The sequence below is a fragment of the Neopsephotus bourkii genome, unplaced genomic scaffold (assembly GCF_033783945.1).
Source record: "Neopsephotus bourkii isolate Nb327-2 ecotype Australia unplaced genomic scaffold, CSIRO-AGI_Nbou_v1 NB_716, whole genome shotgun sequence".
In the NCBI taxonomy this organism is placed as follows: domain Eukaryota; kingdom Metazoa; phylum Chordata; class Aves; order Psittaciformes; family Psittacidae; genus Neopsephotus; species Neopsephotus bourkii.
The window spans coordinates 267,699-283,632 of NW_026901215.1; the positions used below are offsets into that span (position 1 = coordinate 267,699).

The 15,934-nt window shown below is 49.2% G+C and overlaps 1 non-coding gene across 1 annotated transcript; it reads right to left on the reverse strand.

Moving 5' to 3' along the window:
- Window positions 1–264: 264 nt before the first annotated feature.
- On the reverse strand, window positions 265–396 carry LOC133212538 (small nucleolar RNA SNORA14). The gene has a single exon (XR_009725510.1). It is a non-coding gene; the product is annotated as a small nucleolar RNA SNORA14 (small nucleolar RNA).
- Window positions 397–15,934: the final 15,538 nt, after the last annotated feature.

The window sequence follows — 15,934 nt, forward strand, 5'->3', positions numbered from 1 at the left end:
AGGTTGCTCCAAGCTCCATCCAAAGAGGCAGGGTATATCCTGAAGGGGCAGTGAGGCAGAGGAAGAAAGCACAACTGTACCTTCAGTGCCTGTCTCAAACCGTAGAATCATGGAACAGTTTGGGTGTGAAGAGACTTTCAAAGGCCATCTGGTCCAACTGTGTATCTCAGGGTTTGTTCAAGTGCCTTGGATGAGTTAGAGTGCCTTGAGTGCTCAGGCTTACAGGTGTATTTAAAACCTTCACTAATTATTAAACATTTAGTTGAATGTTGAAGATGTGAAGTAATGAAGAGCTACGGGAGGGGAGCTCAATGTTTTGGATTAATCAACAGTTTTCTCTGGTGCTCACTCTTACCCTGGAAGCTGATAACAGAGCTGCCAGGAGGGTTTAGGATGAAGCAGACCTCATGGCTGCTGCTGGCTCTTGCCTTACCACAGCAACAGCCCTGGTGTAAGAGGTGGTGTTGGTTTAACTGGTCATCTGCCAATAGCAAACATCATAAACACCACCGCAGGGTTTTCTCTGGGGGCACTGGATTTTCTGACTGCTGAGCCCCCAGGGACAGCACTGCCCACACAGAGAATCACAGAATCACTTACATTGGAACAGACCTTTAAGATCAAGTCCAACTGTTCCCCAGCACTGCCAAGGCCATTGCTAACCCATGGCACTGAGGCCTCGTCTACACAGTTTGTGAGCACTTGCAGGGACGGTGCCTGCAGCCCTGCCCTGGGCAGCCTGTTCCAATGCCTGAGCACCCTCTGGGCAAGGAATTGTTCCTCAGCTCCATCTAAACCTGCCCTGGTGCAGCTTGAGGCCATTTCCTCTTGTCCCATCTCTTGTTCCTTGGGAGCAGAGCCCAGCCCCTCCTGGCTCCATCCTCCTGTCAGGCACTTGTAGGGAGTGATCAGGTCCCCCCTGAGCCTTCTCTTCTCCAAGCTAAACCCCCTGTCCCAGGTCCCTCAACTGTTCTTCATCACACTTGCGCTCCAAACCCTGCACCAGCTAACAAACAGAAGTGACTTCCTAAGGGGAGCAGCCCATTGCCCAGAATACATCCTTCCTGACAGGGCCTGTGATCTCCATTTGCCTGATGCTTTTTCTTGCTCTCAGTGTAACTCTGCAGCATGATTGCTGGGAATACAGCACTGGGTGGCCACGATGGGTGAGAGGAGCTTCTGGGCTTGCTTTACCACCCAGTTTCAGGGTTCTCTGCGCTTTCTGATGATACCTGCAGGCACTGCTGTAGCTGGCAACGGAAATCATTGGAAAAGTAGGAAAGGCCACCTTGCTGTGTAGAAACAGGCTGTAGAGGAGAGCCTAAATCCTCCAGGGTAAGCTTGCTCCATCCCTCAGAGGGTGCAACCACAAGCTGTACTTGGGGACTGAACCCTGGAAGCATATTGTGGCCAAAACCAGTCCTGTGGGTACCTGTGGTCAACCCTGTGGGGATCCTGCCTGTGCTCGTCACAGACCCTGCATATGAGAGGATCACACACCAGTGCTTTCACAAGGAGGCAAAAATCATTCCCAAGCATTTCTCATGCACTTGTGCTCATTCCTGGTTAAATATGATTGACCCCCTCCCAGTTTTTGGAGGTATAAGAGGGCTGCTTCCAGTATTTAGGCTGTGCTTTGGTGGGATGGGGAAAGACCCAGATCTGTTCTGTTGCTGCCTGTGGGGGCTCCTAAGTGTCAGCTGCTGAGGGATGTAAATGCTGAATACATCAGGTTATTCAGAATTTGGCTTATCCTCTTTTGATCTCATATTTGTGTCTTTTTTCAGGGCTATGGATCTGTTTATGCACCCCACCCCCTTCACTTCTCTTTTACTTTCTCCTTATAACTCTAATCATTCCTTTTAGCTTCTAAAGATAGGATAATGTTGTGATAAGAAGAAAAGTAATTTTGCAGTGTGACCTAAAAATGGGCATGTTTGGAGTCAGTCAGTTCTTGGAATGCAGCTTCAGAATTAGGCACAACTTCCAAAACTCCAAATCTGGACTTTTCTTGCGCTGTGCGGAGGGCTAGGTAACCCTTGAGACAGTGCCTGCTCCTCCCCTGCCATGAATGCTTGGCGCTGAGGCATTGTCTGGAGTCCAGGATCAAATAGGAAGGGTGGGGTGGAAGTCTAACATGCTTATGTTGGCTTTGATTGCTTTAAGAAGTGTCATGGCAACAGTGCTAGCTGGATAATTAATATTGCACACAGGATTATAGTGCAGGAATAGAAGACAGTGCTTTAAATGTATAAAATTGCCCTTCTGTGTGAGCTTGCTTTCCCAGCTGGGTGGGGACAGCTTTATTTTGGGATCAGCAGAGCCCTGGGAAAGGTCAGAGGACCTATATCCAGCGCCTTAGCTGACCCTATTTCTAGCACAAGGTTTGGCTTGTGGACACAGCCATCAAGCCTGTTGGAGAGGAGCAGGGCACCGCTACGTGCAGCGGGTCCTGAGATCCCAGCCAGCAGCAAAGACAGTGGGCAGCCAAAGCAAACAGGCTCTCTGGGATGCATCCTGCAAACCAGGAGCTGCAGGTGAGGGGACATGTGCAGGTGATGGAAGCAAGCCTGGTGTGGTTTTGCCTTGCTCACAGACTGACAGTAGATCCCTAGGAGTGGGGGGAAGCTCTGATGGGTGGCAGGATGGGGGCATGATGAGGAGCCCCTCCAACAACTGCTCCTTACCTCAGTGGTCTATGTGGGAGTCCTGCTCCATTCTTGCAGACCAAATCCATGAGCAGGGGCAGGCACAAGGCAGTTCTTCCAGCAGGGAGAAGTGGATGTCATAAAAGAGCCGAAACGAAACCAGCCCTGGGCCATGGTGTCTGTGCAGGCACCTTGTTCTGCTCCAACAGCCTCCCAGTTTGCCTTTATGTTTGACTGCTGCTTGTCCTTGCTCCTGGCCAGCCCATCCTGACCTCTGGATGCTTCCTCCAGATGAAGGTATTTGGTTATTCTGGACAAAGCAGCCATTTCGGTTCTCTTCCAAACTAAGCAGAGAGCAGGAGCAAGGATGAGGAAAGAGTTGGATTTCCTCTCTGGGGCCCAGCCAAAGCCTTTAACCAAAGATATAACAAAATGCCCGCAGTGAAGTGTGAACAGGCAGAAGGAGCTGCTCTGCTCTTCATTAAGGCAGTGTAGGTGTTGGCTTATATAGGAAAGTCAACCTACTATTGCTGTGGGGAGCTGTTAACTTGAATAGCAGTGGCCTGTTACAAGTGAAGTGGTACTATTCGGGCCTGAAAGGAGGAATGTTAGCTATTGTAATTGCAACTGCAGTAATGAGAAGCTTGGGAGTGGGGCTGATAAGCAGCTAGATAATAGACTAATGAGCAGGATGGCTATAGTCTGTCAAAGGAGTAGCTAAGGTATCTGCAGGACCCCTATGGTATTGTACCAGAAGGAAGTGTGGACGAGGAAACAGCCAAATATAGCTTCTAAAAGATGTATAGGATGAACTGAGCACTTAATGCTGATAATAATTGGAGCTTGAGGGTGTGCTTAGTGTATGAATAAAGTAATTAACCAATTAAAAATGCACAAGAGACACATGATAGAAAATGATAACCAACAGGAAAATGATTGATGCCCTGTACAGGGAGCTGGAACATTCAATGTGTGTTATTAGGAGAGATGCCTGGGCTCTTCAGATATGGGCATGTGTAGACCCACTGGGTGCTCTTTGATCACTGGTCTACAGTGTTGTACTTGCCAACTGCTGTGCTGCCTGTGTGATAAATTGCCTGGAATTAATTCAACCCCCTTGTTTGCAAGAAGAAGGCTCTGGGAAATGTGTGGAATCCATATTGGCTGGCTTTGAAATGACCAAGCATGTGGCAGGGCCCTGGGGGCATCTGCTCTCCAGGGAGAGGGGATGCGAGAAAGGAGGAGTGGCCAGCACAGTGTGGCACATGTAGAAATCCCCACAGGGGCTGGGGGGAATTAATCTGGTGAAGCATGATTGAGTTATCCTCTGTTAGTTTATTCTTTTAAGACCCCAGAAAATGTCAGTAGAAGAGATGAAGATTTCATTGACTCTCAATGCCTTATTTTAAAGCAACAGTGAATTCATGTGCCTCTGGATGAGCACTGTGTCAAAGTTCTTGTTGTGCAGTCATGTTGTTCTTCTCGAGATCCAACACACCAAGAATACAGCTGCTGTGGTGTGGGGGTAAATCAGGGCTTATCCTGTGGGCTATAGGACCCTTTGCTTGTTGCAAAACTGGGAAAGTGTTAGGAAAAGAAGGCAAGTTGTGGGAAGGGAAAGATTGAGGTGACTTGATGCCACCCTGGAGAGCCACATATTATTCTTGCCTCTGCTACAGAACTCCCTCTGATGGGAGGAACTCTGATGGCTGGTGAGTCCCGTACACCAGGTATTTCACTGTTGATTTCTAACGTGTTCCTCATTTCCTGGTACCTGGCTGGAGACCCTGCTACTTGAATTGCTTAAGGCTGAGCAGTTGCACTACAACCGGAGTCAGTGCAATTCTTGCTCTGAACATGCAAGTCATCCTTGTAATAACTTTGCTGGGGAAAAAAAGGAAGGAGGAACAAAAAAAGGAAAAGCAATAACAAGGGAAAACCCAAACAGCAAAACAAAGCAGGGACCAGGTGTCTCAGACTGGGTGCCTAAAACTAATGGATCTATTTAATCTTCATAAACCCCTTCACCGTACAGGATCTTGTGCAAATGAATTCCTGAATGTCTGTGAAGCACTTGGATGCTAGAATGATGAGTTTCATAGGAAAGCAGATGAGGACATTAATATTTCTGTTTGTTGCAGGACTAGGACAGTGGACAGGAAAAAGGTAGTCAGCTGCATACTGAAAAATGAGGAGAAAACAAAATAGGAGGCAGGTGCTCACTCATGCACAGGCAGCCTCACTGCTGTTTACGTATGGGTTTTGTTCCACACTTACTTATGGTGTTTATTTGCCTTGATGGCCAGCACACAATTCCTAGCTGATCCTATGCTGCATCTCTGCCACAGAGCTGGTAGACTAGGGACAAACCTCATAATCCTGTGAGGTATTAGTGGGATCATGGGGGTAGAATAACAAAGGAACACCAGCTGATGGATGCTTGGCCAGTCTTGATGCACCAAGATGCAAGCAAAAAGCTCCTGTTTGTTTTGCAGAAGCTGTGAGGTTTGAGGTGATTCAACAGAGGACAAAGGGGCTGTGAACACTTGAGAAACCCATGAAACTGCTTTCCAGCCCTGGGTGCAAGTGCCAGGGGAAAAAAGAAACTTGAGCTCTAATGATTTCAGCTTGCCAGTATGGAGCATTGCAGGTCTTCAGCATCTCACCTGGTCTGCTGCAATCCAGACAGTGATTCCCCTTCCTAGACAGGCAGGAGATGCTGCCAGGGCTTCTCTGCCTGGAGAAGCATAAGCTCCTGACACAGGGACTGCGCAGATGACTCTCTCATGTCACCTCTGCTGCTGCTGAAGCGCAGTGGCTGATGAGCCACCAGGCACTTTGCACAGGCAGTGTCTCCAGGGGTGTAGGATCAAAGCACATGTGCTGCACCGCTTCAGTAAATGCCAGCAGTCCGAATAATTCTGCTTCCTTTTCTCACATCCCATACGCTGTTTTAAATGTCTTGGTATATACAACAAGTATGTTGTGTTGCGGTGATATATTGATGTTTCCTTTCTACCATGTCTTTCATAGGCCTAATCAATGGTAAAGTGCAATATCTGTTTCTCCTTGAATGTGAGCATGCTGTGAGTTGCTGGAGCTGAGCAGCAGATCTGGTGTCCCGGGAGGGCAACAGTTAGCATGCAAATGGAGCAAGCCTTCCCGCAATGCCCCACCAACCTGCCTAAAGATCAAGGAATAGCCAAGCTGTGATTCCTCCATGTCTGCATCTGCAGGGGAATGGGAGAAATAATCAGTCTTCTTATTTTGTTTCTTGCCCTTTTTATTCTGCAGCTTTGCCCTACCCGTCATTTTACTGTATCTCCTTTCATCTTTCTTTTTCTCTTTACCTCCTTTCACCATGGAGATGGCCAAATTATTGACTCAAGGCTGTTTATCTGAATGTTTCAACCCCCTGAGTCTTCTCACAATATGACTTGAAGTATTGAATCATATTCATGGGTTTATTTCTAATGGCTTATTAATCAGTTTCCCTCTGCGCAGTGGAGCCTGTAGGGTGACCTCAGACCATGTAGAACAGCAGAGACTCAGTTAAAGGACACTCTACCTTGGGGTATGACATACCAGCTAAAGACTGGGATTCTTCTTGCCTGCATGATTAAATGCCATAAGTACATCTCCCACTACTGAAAACATGCTTCCTTACTCCATCAGTGAATGAGTTTGGTCCTTTGAATAAATGAGCCTAAGCTCTGGACTTGAAATCCACAGCTTATGAACATGCTGCAGATATTAGTCACATTGTTTAATGCAATACTGGAAACCTCTTGGATGCTACAGCGACAAGCACAGTGTGAGCACTTGTACAAACTAGAACAAAAAAGCTTCTTCCTGCAAGCAGTCATGAGCAGGCTTAATGTAATTCTGTTTCTAGCAGAGAGGAAGTCTGCCCGACCCACTCATTTTCTCTGCCTCTCTATTGAATGAGTTTGATATCTGTGTTATTGAAGAGAAGTCAAGCCAAAGAGAAGAGGTTTGCATTTATGCCCTGATTCAGAAAATCGCTTGAGAACATACTTAACTACTTAAACCCATAGTTAGAGCTGAGCATTTGCACAAGTGCTTTGTTTTACAGGGATTGAAGCCCAGATCCAAGGAAAAACAAATCTCAGGTACCTGAAGTGGTACTGGGAGAAAGCTGGCACATCCAATACAGAATAAGATATTTTTTAAAATCCTATTGAAGTTGCGCCCACCAGGAAGATACCCACTTCAGCTGATGCTAAAATGGGCCTTTTCTTTCTTCCCTAACAAAGCCTAAAAGCTTCTTACCCCTGCTGGGGGGGCATCCCAGCAGCAGAGCATCCTTTGGGTCCCCTTCAGAGCCCACCCAGGGCATCAGCAGCCCCACACAATGTTCCCTTGATGGCAAAGGATGCAGATAGGTGTCACGTCTGGAGGAGAGTGGGGTGTGTTTCCAGGGGAGATGGGATCCTCCTTGGCATGCCTGCTGGTGAGTGCAGGGCAAGGGCAGAGGGACAATGCCCTGGGGCATCCACTGCCCTTACAGGCTATGGCTTCATAATGAGTCATGTTGTATGATTATATGAGATAATACAATTGCACTGTTAATGTTAAGAATAGCCATAAATGTTCTTGCAAAGGATGATGAGATCTGAGAGACTTGGCAGGGTTTTGTGTGCATCCTGGGGAGGTGTACTCCACCGCTCACGCTGTCTCCCTGCATAGGCTTCCCCTGACTTGGGGTCAGCTACCGTGTGGCAGAACAGGCACATTAGCTGCATCCTCATGCTCACAGACAGCTGTTTAGGTAGCTGAAACTGAGCCTTTCCATTTAAACCAACCCATATCCATACTCAGTTCCCATTTTCTGTCCCTTGTCAGCTGCATTAAGGTGGTTCAACCAAAGATGAGGCACAGAACGGACTCTTACCAGGGTGCACCTGGGTTTGCATGTCCTGAGGCATCTCCTGATACGGTATTGCTGTGGAGCACCCAACACTCCCGCTCTTCATGAGCGGGTACCAAACCCTGAGCATCTCCCGCTGCAGCAACATCCCACCCATATACAGGCAGCGTCCAAGCAGTTGCCACAGGGGCCAGCTCAGTGAGGAGGAACAGCTTCAAAATCTCCTTTGTGGAAAATGTCAATATTTACATTCTTGAAGTTGAGTTGTTCTTTACATGACTTTCTCCCAGACGCGCCTGTTACACGGGTTTGAATAGACAGGGACCTAAGAGCAACCCAACCAGCAACTGACAGAATTAATAAAAGAGAGGCTGGGACTTAAGAAAATAAGATGATATTAACAAGATAATTATCTCATCAAATTAGTCCAGAGGGAACCAAGCCAAGCTCCACTCAGTAGCCTGGAAGGAAAGGAACTGGCAGGGGAAGCTATTTGTATAACAACAATAGAAACACTCTGCCCTTCTCTAGGAAAGGGCTTGGAGCAGCAGACACCACGGTGATAAGCACTTTATAAATGCAGATAGAGGGAACCTTTTGTCTGAGGAGCTCTGAGCAGTTTCCACTGAAGAACAGCAGCTCTGCAGCCTGCAGTGGGAGGCTGAGGCAAGGGCAGGAGCCTCAGCTCCCCAGGGCAGCTGCAGCACAAGGGCTTCACCACCCAGCAGAGCAACCCATCCACCCTCACCCATTTTCCCCACTCTCTCTTTCCTCCCTCCTTGTATGCGGTTTTGGTTTTCCTCTACTCTTCCAAGGCCCACAGAATCAGTTTCCATCCTGTGCCCATCTGGATTTAACCTGATTTAGCCTCTCATTGATCTCATCTCTTTTGTTTTCTCATCTTCCCCTTCTAACAAAACTAAATGACTTGGTAGGAAACCTGTGCTAACACAGCCCCTCTGGTCACAGCGCAGCTGGGCTCTATGGGCAGGTCAGGGGGAAGCTCTCCCAGTAAATACAGCAGTGAGAGTGTGTCCTGCTCTGTGTGCCTCTGAGCTGCTCTGCCTCCCTGGCAGCAATGCTAGTCAGCCTGGAAGATAAGGAGGGGGGCTTCTCAGGAGAGAGTTCAGAGGGCTTTCTATTCCTGCATCCAAGCATTTCCCACTATTGAACCCTGAATCCGGGGGGAAAACCCTGCGCAAAGCATCCTCCTCTCTCTGTCAAACAAGCTCATAAAGGATGTGTTTCCCTGTGCTTTCTCAGGCTTTCAAAATGAAGGCGTGTGTGTATAATTACACTGCTGTGCTGTATTTCAGGCATTTTAAGTAACTTAATTCTCATTCTTTGGTGCTGTTTATGTGGTAGCAGTTTCTCCCTAAACACAAAGCACCTTAAGGCTTTTGGTGTGCTCCGTTTTGTAACCTACCTCAAAGCAACTGACTTTGTCTGCTCCCCTAGATGGCAACTTAAGACAAGTATTTATCCATCAGAGTGGCGTGTCTCAGGGAACACTGGTTGGGCAGAAAGGCATAGGAGCTGGAGCAGATGATGGACAGGATTTTGATGAACACAGTACGATGCTGTTGCAAACCAGACAAATGCCAGGTTGGACCACGTTGTGGCTGAGCTTCTGCAAGGATTTCTCATTGCTTCCCTCTCAAACAGGGAGGTTAAATCTCTGCCCGTTTTGCTTTGCTAGAAATGTCATGGAGCCACAAACCTGATTAGTCCCTTTGCTGTGTCTAAACAGGGACTGGGAAATGCTTTGAGATCCAGACCGGGGCTGTGCTGCTTCTCTGCATCTCCAAGAGGTTCCCAGGCACCCAGAACTTGGCTCCTGCAGGCAATGGGAGGTGTTTGGACTGGGGGCTGGGATGTCCCACATGGGAAGCAGAGAACAGGGTCCTGTACCATGCCCTATTAGGGTTTTTAGCTGCATCTCTTCTGGCAAAACCTCCTCTTGCTCTATCTGCCATTTCCTTCATCTCCTGCTCATCCTTGTCCTGCTGTTGCTTCCCTGAGCTGATGAGCATCTCATGAGGGAGTGAATGGGTGAGTTGTGGGGCTTCACCTTTGGAGTAGATACTCTCCAGATACTGTCTGGAGTAGATACGCTGAAAGGTCTGAACTGGTACAGCCAGTTTTTCTAGGTTGATCCTGGACTTACAGAGCAACAGCCTTGAGGAAGCAAGCTGTGTTTAGATGCTTAAAATGGTGGGGTTTGTGTAGGAAAGCTGGTGACCAGGGGGATCTGCGTACCCACTGAGCAGCAACAGAGAGCGAAAGATGCTGGGCAGCCACATCCATGGGGATGCATGGGCATTGTAGTGGGGATGGTGCTATGGTGTTGCCCTGGCAGATGTTGTACAGATGCAGAAAGGCAGTCCCAGCTAAAGATCATAGAATCATAGAATGGTTTGGGTTGGAAAGGACCTTAGGTCTAGTTTCAACTATGTGTCATGGGCAGATATCACTCCTCAGTGGCCCAGCACTTGCCATGCTGGCTTGGAGAGGCCACATTGGTGCAGGGGACTTGGTGGCTGTGCCACAGGCTGCTGTGACTGCAACTGCTGGTGCTGGATGGCTGCTCCTTCTCTGTTTGCCCTGGCTGAGCACATCATAGCATCCTTTGGTAAATAAATGCGTGTCATGGAACGAGTGAATGGGTAAATGAGTGAATGAAGACTTTTGGCTTCTTCTGGCTGTGGAGAAAGCCGCACGCTCCCTGTGCGCCAGGCTGCTGAGGTCTGCCAAGTGCAAAGCCATCTGAAACCGACTCAGTGAGCTAGAAAATGCCTGGTCTGTTGTGTGAAATTCCTCTGCACCAGCCCTGTCACTCCTCCTCAGCTTTGCGCCCAGCTCTGCCTTTGATGGGCATCCCTCGTATTAATTAAAGGTGACAGGGTGCAGGGAAAACAATAGGGTGGGTCTTTTGGAGTCGCACCCCAGCCACCTCTCTGGTCTTGGCTGTCCTTTTGCTCCGTCTTCCTGGCGAACTGCCACCGAGATCACAGAAGGGGCAAGAGGCAAAATGTTTGGTGCCACTTCCAATTAGTAAATTATTTCATCTTCTGGTTCCCAGCTCTAAATCTGCCATGGCGGCTGTAAGATGCCTCCCGTGGCTGATGAGATGGATGCACAGGATATTCTTTTAATTTGAAGGAGGGGAAAAAACATCCTGTTTTTAACCCAGAGCATCCTCAGATGTGTTCCTTGTGTGATCTCTAGCCCCCAGCTCTGCCGGAGCGCAGGCAGCAGAGAGCACTGGGAAACCTGCCTGCCGAGGCACGGTTTGTGTGTTAGTGTTACAGTGTGGGTAATGATCCCCTGCAACAATCACTGCCCGCTGGCTCCCCGTGGAGAAATCCAACCTGACGTGGGGATCCAGCCTCCCTGAGAGCTGGGCTGTGGGAGATGTGGCCTGGCTCTCTCCTAAGGGAACAGCAACCTGTCACGGTGCATGTGTTGTGCACATCCTGATGGGACAAGGGGCTCAGCCCCATAGCACTATCAGCTTCTATCTCCTTCTTGGGCCCCTGAGCAGCACCGATCCCAGTCCTCAGAAGAGAGCAGGAGCAAATTGCAAAGGGTTTTAGCAGCCAGAGGCTTTGATGTGCATGGGTGTGGGCTGAGATTGAGAGGGATGTTGTGTGACTGGGCAGGGAGCAGAGCTGGACCCAGCGTTGGAGCTGCAGCATGCGTATATTAAAGGATACATGCATCCTGTCCCACACCTGCCTGCATGCAGCACTGATTTTACTCTCCTGCTATTGCAGACACTACTCTGGCACCTCGACCCTGCAAAAGCCTTGAGCTGAGTCCCACTCCCTCTCAAAAGGCTCATTTCTAGACCACCAGTGCTCAAGCACTGTGCACCATGCACAGGTCCAGGAGTGCCAAGTGCCTGCCTTGGTGCAAACCTCAACTTGCCAGAGCCCTGAGAGCAAACGGCTGAGGGAGAGCTCTGGAGGGAAGGATTGAGGCTATTGCCTGTTTCATTAAGTTGCTGAAGGTCTTGGGGCACACCACAGGGGCATGCCAGAGACACAGCACCTTGGAGAGGTTGCTGAGATCTTGCCACAGGCCCGGAGCTAAGAGTGCTCACAGGGGTGGTGCAGAGGAACCAGGTTCTCTGGAGCAGAGACAAGACTCTGCTCAGAACCTGAAACACATTTAAATGAGTGGCAAAGATAAAAGAATGCAGATAAGAACCCACATATGACAGTAACACAATCTTCATAACTGCAGTAGACAAGCAGGAAAAATAGCCGTATTCAAACACTCGGAATATTATCTTGGAAACCAAGAAGTAATTAGTCTGTCAGGAGATAACTCGCTTTCCTTGCCTCAGTTTAGACACTCGGTTGCAAAGGAAGTTTGGGTCACCTGCAAATGGCATGTCTACACAAAATGAAGGTTGGTGCATTAATGCCATTGTGCTGATGGGACTGCTTTCTCTTCAATTACTAACATAAGATTGGCTTAATTTGCATGAGGCAAAGTGATATTATTAGCACAAACTATTTAACGCTGAAGAAGGCAAGCATACATCTATTGATAGCTGCAGACAAACTGGCTTCCTTAACATGGTCTAAGTTTGCACTGCTGGGTCTAGTCACCACCAGTGTTTGCTGGTCAGCTTCTTCCCTGTTAACAGGACTAGAGCCAAGAAAGCTCTGTATTTCCTTTCAGTCTTTATTTCCTGAGCTTCCAGCTGTGTTGATCAAAGATATTCCTTAGCATTGTTTCCTGCTATCTAAGATGCCGCGCCCTAAACAAGTTAGGGTTAGAGCACTATCCTATCTACACCTCCATCTCCCATTAGGAAGCCTGCTTGGAGGAATGCAAGAATAGCTGCACTGAATATGTACAAGGGTGCATCCTGCCTCTTGGCTTTGACACAGGCTGGTCCTGGAAAGTGCTGAGGAAGGGTTTGTCAAGAGGGTAAGCCAACAGCTATGGCTTCCCTGATTATACCCTCCAGCAGCGACAAGCAAGCTTCTGTTTAAAGGCTTCCAGTGCCAGAGATTGCATCTGTTTCTTTGTTTTCAATTCCCTGTTGGATCTGTGTGCTGCTAATTTATGTAAGCACCTTCTGGGCTCACCTGTACTGGACCACAGAGTCCTGAAATCCTCAGTGCTACACGGCAGTGGTACTCTGGGGCTGTGGAGAAGGTTTTTGCATGCACTAGTCCTGCTGCTCCATCATTTCATTTGATGTCCCTAGTTCTTCCTCAACACTTAACAGGTAAAACCTATTCCCAAGTCATCTTCCACCTCACTTTTAGACAGATCTCATTTGCTCAGCTTCTCCCCTGCAAAAGCCATTTCATGTCCCTGATCGCTGCCATCTTTCTGCTCTGTGCTGCTTCTGCTGCTGACAAGTCTTTGGAGATCAGAGCACCAAGACTGCAAGGACTGCTTGGGATGTGACTGCTGCAGGGACTAACAGTGGGACAGAGGAATGCTTTTTTAATCACCCAGACCCAGGAATACAACCTTGGCTTGACCTCTGCTGCCTCCCAACCTGCTGAAAGGAGCTTGCTCCACTGTTCTTTTGAGGCCAAACAACAAAGAGCACAACGACCTGCTGTTAGTCATTTCTTCTTCTGGATCCAAGCCTGAGGAGTGGTTTGGGAGGTCCTATACCCAACCCTATGGCCCATCCTGTGGGGAACAACACACCACAGTGAGATGAAAAGGATCACAGTATATAAGGAGGCAAAGCAGAATCTTGCCAGTGCACAGTCATTGTGCTCCACTGTCTCCTAATGTTTGACTTTGAAATGCTAATGTTCTTTTAAAGTAGGTAATTTTCATGTAACTTCTATGCACAGGACTCAAAGAAGGTGTTTATTACTATCCTGCCTGTCCTGGAGCACGGGTAATAGATTACAGAGCCTTTCCCTGACCAAAACCCAGCCTGGCTCCTCCTTGCTGCCTTCTCTCCTCCTCGCCCTTTGGGCTGCCGTCCTGGCACGCAGCAGGGCTGGCACCAGGTCCTCTCTGCCAGGCAGACAGCAGAGAGCACTGCCCCAACGTGTTGGGGCACTGGTGAGAGATGGAGAGGAGGAACAGAACCAGCCAGAAGATGGGCTTGGGGAGCAGCAGGAGCTCCTGCGAACCAGGAGCTGTGCCATGAGCCCTGGGAGCTGCGGTGCTGAGGTGGTTTCTTTTTTGCTTCATCGCAAAAGCAGGATTCGCATGCTGTGTGGCTTGGGAAACCTGCCACTGCACCCTATTGACTGGTGTGAGCTCCTTGGTTTACCTATAACAGCTACTGCTGTTGTGTGGATTCTTCAGTGCACAAAACCCATCCATCCACATGTGCAGCACGCAGCATCGACAGGAGCATCCCCAGGGTGGCTTGCACAAGCCCAGGTACTATTTCTCATTGTTGTCCTTAAAAGGCAGCTCCCCATGAGCGTGCTGCACCAGCCTCATCTGAATATTGTTTTTCCTGCGGGTGTTGGGCATGCCAGGAATGTGTCAGAGCCAGGCCTCTGAGCACGACGGGTAATGTTTGTCCATACGCATCTGGAGTCAATCTGTCTAGTAGCTGCTCAGCAGGGAACTTAGTCACCCAGAGAGCGCTTGAGAAGGAGCTTTGGTAGCTCGGGTGGAGCGCAGCTCTGTCGGGCTGTGGAGGCACTGGTGAGGCTTGGGCCATGCAAAGAGCCAGCCGCAGGCTCCCCGGCAGTGTGGGGAGCAAAAACAGAGGGAAAATGAGATGTGTAAAGCCAGCGTCCTGCGAGCATCCTGCTTTGAAGGGCCGCTCCCAAGCCAGGAGAGGAGTGGTGCAAGCTGGGCTGTGCCAGCAGCCAAGCCCAATCTCCACAGTGGGCATCAAGGCTTGGGGAAGGAGGATGCCGATGTGCTTGGGTTGGAGCCGAGGTTTGCACGCACAGTCCAGCCAAGCATGGTGAACCCCATGGCATTCCCACCCCACACAGGGTTCCGAGGAGCATCACTGTGGAGAAGCACAGGGATGAAGGTGCTGAGGCCATCCTGCCCTCCTTGGAGCAGAGCCGATCCCCTGCTCTGCATCAGCAGTGTGAGGAGAGCTTTCTAGATGACTTGGCATGCTGTCCCGTTAATAATGGAAAGCAGGGCTGCCTGGCTGCTGTGTTCTGGTGTGAATTATGCGCACAAAATACAATTTGCTTTGCTAATGGTTTTTTGCCATTTTGGTGCTGGGGAACTTTTCAGAAATCATTACCACGCGCTCGGCTCTTGATATTTTTCTCTCTCTTCTCAGGCAATTTGTCAGAAGAGATTTTTTGACAATTTCACTGAACCATGCTGGAGAGCAGCTTAACCCCTCAAGAGCTTAGCACGTTTTCTTCTTCTTTCCATTGGCTCAGATCGGTTTGTTGTGAGGAGCTGGATGGATAGGTGGATGGTTGGGTTCTGTTCCTGGGGCTTCACATTCAAAATCCTCTTTGACATCTCCCACACATCCAAATTCTTGGTCTTTCAGACAATGAGGGTCTCTCCATTCCTCAGGGACACATAAACAACCAGATGATTGCAGTAATACTGTTAGGGATGTCTACAAAAGCACTGAACCATTGAGCACCCCTGAGCTAGATAGGCTCTGCCAATGCTTCCTAGATAGGGGCCAGGCTCCTGAGCACCAATTGTGCCCCAGCTGCTTGTGGAGTTTGGCCGTGGGCTCCATGGGGGAGCAGAGCTTCCCAGTTCTCATCCCCCAAAACTCTAAGGGCCATGCATGTGTCTCTTTCCAGGAGATTTTTAGAAGATGTGGGAATGCCAAGGTGGAAATGGACATTCAGACAGCTGACATGGAAAAGATTTTTGGGCTATGCCATTACTTTTTCCCAACAGCCTTTTATACCTGTGGACCATTTTCTGGATGCCTCCTGTTGCTGGGAAGCAGACTTGAATACCTCTCTCAGCCTCTGTCATAGAATCCCAGAATCCCAGATTGTTTTGTGTTGGAAGAGACCTCAGAGCTCCTCCAGTTCCAACCCCTGCCACGGGCAGGGACCCCTTCCACTGGAGCAGCTTGCTCCAAGCCCCTGTGTCCAACCTGGCCTTGAACACTGCCAGGGATGGGGCAGCCACAGCTTCTCTGGGCACCCTGTCCTACAGCCTCAATCATATTCCGGAGCTTCAGTATTCCATGCAGGCTGTTCCCCTTGGAAACACAGGGGCTGCTCCATGCTGTTGAAGGGTCTGGTGCGTATGGAGGTGGCCAGTGAGGGAAAGGGCTGCTGCAAGTCTTATGAAGCATAGTCTGCCCATCTGTGGGATGTTGTTCCTGCTCTTTAGAGATCCAGGGGCAGAGCAGCTGGGAATGCCAGTACCCTGCGTGCCACAGGTGATTCTCCATCATGGAGGGAATTGGGGTTCTTGCCTGTGCTACTTTGCC